The sequence below is a fragment of the Halichoerus grypus genome, chromosome 4, assembly GCF_964656455.1.
Source record: "Halichoerus grypus chromosome 4, mHalGry1.hap1.1, whole genome shotgun sequence".
Classification (NCBI taxonomy): Eukaryota; Metazoa; Chordata; class Mammalia; order Carnivora; family Phocidae; genus Halichoerus; species Halichoerus grypus.
The window spans coordinates 62,362,699-62,367,026 of record NC_135715.1 but is presented as its reverse complement, the minus strand read 5'-3'; positions in this window follow the sequence as shown (position 1 = coordinate 62,367,026).

Sequence of the window (4,328 nt, the reverse complement as noted above, 5' to 3'; positions counted from 1 at the left end):
CACTAATCTCATATTATTTAGCTTATTTAATGGTTTATCTCTAGTGTCTTTAGATTCTTCATTGTTTTCTATGCATATCTTATGTTTCTTTTCTTTTCATTCAGCCTTCCTCTCTTTAGTTGTTGCCAGGAAAAAAGCAAATACTTTTTTTTTTTTTTTGCTTGTGGATCTGTGAGCAGTAACCACTGGTTTCATTCAACAAATTACCAATAACAGCAACAATCTGAATTGATCACTTACTATTGTCGGGTGATGTGCTAAATACTTTATGTACATTATCTCATTTATTAAGTCCCTTCTGTTGGCCAGATACCAGGAGTGCAAAGTTAAATAGAATCCTGCAATTGTTGTCAAAGAAGGCGGGGGGGGGGGGGGGGGGGGCGCCTGGCTGGCTCAGTCGTTAAGCGTCTGCCTTCAGCTCAGGTCATGATCCCGGGGTCCTGGGATCGACCTCCGGGTCTGGCTCCCTGCTCAGCGGGAAGCCTGCTTCTCCCTCTCCCACTCCCCCTGCTTGTGTTCCGTCTCTCCCTGTCAAATAAATAAATAAATAAATCTTTAAAAAAAAAAAAAAGGCAAAACAAACAATGTCAACGCGGCACCCAGAGCCCTGCGGAGTGTGGTGGGTGAGGGGTCACCCCAGCTGCGAAGCGGAAGCAGCGAAGGGAGAGGTCCCTAGAGTGGGAAGACAGTATTCCAGATGAGACGAACTCTAGGCCGAATCCTCAAAGACTGAGAAAGAGCGTGCGGCCTTGGAGAGCATGGTTGCTCCAGAAATTACACAGAGTTCAATGTTAAGTTGAAAATCATGAGGGCTGTTGAGAGATAAGCGAGGCCAGGGTCAGATTGTGGAAAGCTCTGCCATTACCGGGTGGGAAACCTGGACTTTGGGTTTGACGCAGAGGAGTGACGACGTAGCGGCCACGCGGGGTTTGACGCAGAGGAGTGACGTAGCGGCCACGCGGGGTTTGACGCAGAGGAGTGACGTGGCGGCCACGCGGAAAACACCGAGGAGTAGAAGCAAGAGACTGCGGTTGTGGCATCTGTCCTGGTGAGAGACAATGAGTGTCAGGATTCCGGGGGCAGGTTAGTTTCTTCCTGGTTGGACCGTCTTTGAGGCCTCCTGTCTCCCTTGACCCTAAGTACCTAGTAAGTTACTCACCACGTACCTTCTGAATCTCTGAGTGCATCTTCTGGGTATCTCGATGCTGAAAACCAGTGGTGGGGAACACATGTTTGCTGCAGCCAGTGGAGTTATGTCAAGTGATGGTTATTTACTGACAACCGTCTAACAATGTCTGTGGAGAGAGACAGGCACTCCCACTTCGGAAGCTTGCAGTCCGTGCGAAGCGCAGTGCTGTGGGCGCTAGCATGTATTCTGTCAACAGGTGGCAGCAGAGAGTCAACCTTCGGACAAGCAGCCCAGATCAACCCATAACGGGAAATAACCACGTGCAGAGGTGATCCTATCTCAAAATTGAGTTGTTTTATATTTTCCTCCCAGCCTAAAAGTAATAAGACGCTAAAAGAAGGCTAATACTTGAGGTCAATAGATTTGATACATATCTAATTTGGTTATGGTGACTGTGGTGTATCCATAGGATAGAAATGACACTAAAATAAGCTGTAATCTGATTAATTATATTCTGACAAGCTTGTCTGAAGTACCGTGCTGACGGAAAGGTAAGGTCTGCTTGGAGTCTAGAAAAAACAGGATAGACCAAAAGATTTACACCAACATTCATTCAGAACATCCAAGGAAAGGAGTGACTCTAAGTAGCTGATGTGTGCATTGCCGTCAGCAGATTATCAATGTCTAGAAACACATTAGAATTTCTTACAGTTGGATGAAATGGTCCTCCAAATTATTGAACACTTTTTGTCAGAATCTGAGTTTATCAAATAATCTCCTTTGTATCAACAGGGGCAGAATGGTATAGTGGTAAACTGTGGGCTCTTCTTTCAGACCCTCTGGGTTGGTATCTGGACCCTGACACTTAGAAGATTATCTATTGATATATAACAAATTACCCCAAACCTAGCAGTTCAAAATTATAACCATTTATTATCTCACAGTGTCTGCAGGTCAGATTTAGAAGTGGCTTAGCTGGGCACTTTTGGCTCAGGGTCTGTCATGTGGTTGCTGTCATCAGAAGGCTTGATTGGGGCAGGAAGACCCACTCCAGAGTGGCTCACTTACATGGGGGGCCCACTGGTGCTGGTTGTTGGTCCCCCCACATGGGTCCCTCTACAAGCTGCGTAGGAATCCTCAAGACATGCAATTCAAGAGAGAGCCAGCAAGAAGGGGCAATCAATGTCTTTTATCCTAGTGTGAGGAGCATCTGCCATCACTTCCACCACATTTTGTTCATTAGAATTGGGTTTCTAAGTCTGATTCAAATCAAGGGAGAAGGAGGTTGATACTCTACTTCTTGAAGAGAAGAGTTTCAAAGAATTTCCACACAATTGTAAAGCATCACACTGTGTAATCTTGGGCAATTTACCTGAAGTCTCTCTGCTCCAGTTTCGTCATCAGTAAAGAAAAATAATTTTAGTATCTGCCTATAGAGTTCTTATAAGGATAAAATGAATTAATGGAGACCTTAAAACAGTGCAGGATATACGATGAGTACTTGATGAGTATTAGCAGTTGTTATGCTGACCGCTAATTCGGTTCCAGACCTCTTTGGCCTGCGATGGAGCTAATCTGGAGGCAAGAAGAATATATGCTGGCATCAGCCATGGGATCCCCCTTAGGTCGATCATTTCTATAAGCAACAGAGTTATCTTCACGCCCTCTTGTTGGGCTTTGATGAACCTAGATACTGTTCTTGTCTAGGTTGGGGATCTAGGACCAGCAGCATGCTTTCTTCTTCTTCTTCTTCTTTTTTTTTTTTAATAAAGCCTCCTTATTCTTTTTTCATCAGTGGAAGTTGTCTGGAAAGGCACCAGCCAGACTACGTGACTTCTCAGGCTCAATGGAATAGAGATGAGGAAGACCAAATGGCACTGGGGGTCCTGCTGAACTCAGAGGTACAAATCTCAGCTGAGCCATCAGAAGCCATCCAAAAACCCTTGAATAGATCCTTTCAGATTCTTAGGGTGGTGTCACTAAGCGAGGGCCTCTCCAGGGCTCTGTCCTGAAGTCACCTCACAAAGCTGTGTCTCTAACATTGTAGGAAAGGGAGCCAGAGATGAAAATCACTTCAAAATGACCCACCTCCGTTCTACTTCTAAGAACTGAACTATCAGGAACACATATTGTAGGAATGTTCAAGAATCTTAGAGGTATTATCCTAGATTAAATCAAATTAATAAATATTTATTAAGTACCTACTATGAGCAAGTTCACAGAATTTCCTAAATTGAAAGAAACTTTCTGATGGCTGAGGAATGAATCAAATTTTAACCCATGCAGGATCATAGAGATACTACTTCTATCTGTCACAGCCAAAACTCACAGTGATATTCTAAGAATATGGGTCAGGAAGTTGAATAAGGAGAGTTTTGATTTTGTTACTTAACAAAGGCATTGAATTCAAACCAGAAACCTAAAATCACTACCTACTCCTCACGGTTTCAGCTCTCAAACCAGCAAACTCGCCTTCAAAAAGAGAGGAGAAATTTGACAGGGTGTCCACAAGGTACCCCATGGCCTGATAGCTAACCAAATGAAAGTTAAAAATTCAGAACTTTGCTTTTGAATATCTAAAGCAGCAGAGTGGCTGCTTCCATGGAAGGTGAGACCACCAGGAAGCATAAATGTCACCCTCCAGCATGCATACCCTGCTGGCTGGCCCTTCCCTGAGAGACGTGTCCCTTCTATTCAAAGGCAGTATCCAGGGTGAAGTAATTTATAGATTTCAATACCAACAAATGAAAATGACTATTTCTGGTCAGGTATTCTTATGAATATGGAAGAAAGGAGAAAAGAGACCCCATTGTTTCTCAAGGGATCGCATTTTCAGCTAACTTAACAGAAGACTCAGCTTCATGATCAATATTTGGATATTTTCTATACACTCTATTACTTAGGAAGGTCTGAGGACATTTGGACATAGAATATTATGATTGAGTCACAGCACATAATTTTCAGGCAAATTTTACCTTTTTAAAGTGGATTACAAACCATCTAATTTCCCCTTGTTTATTCCTATGAGAGAAAGCCACACAAGAAACCAGGCAGAGAAATAAAGATGAGTCTTTTCCTTGCACAAAATCTGCACAAGGAAGGGCGGATGGCTCTCCGCACCGGGCACAGATGCATGGCTGTAAACCACATACCCTTCTTTTCTTCTTGGAAAATGGTCTCCAATTAGTCTAGGACACTA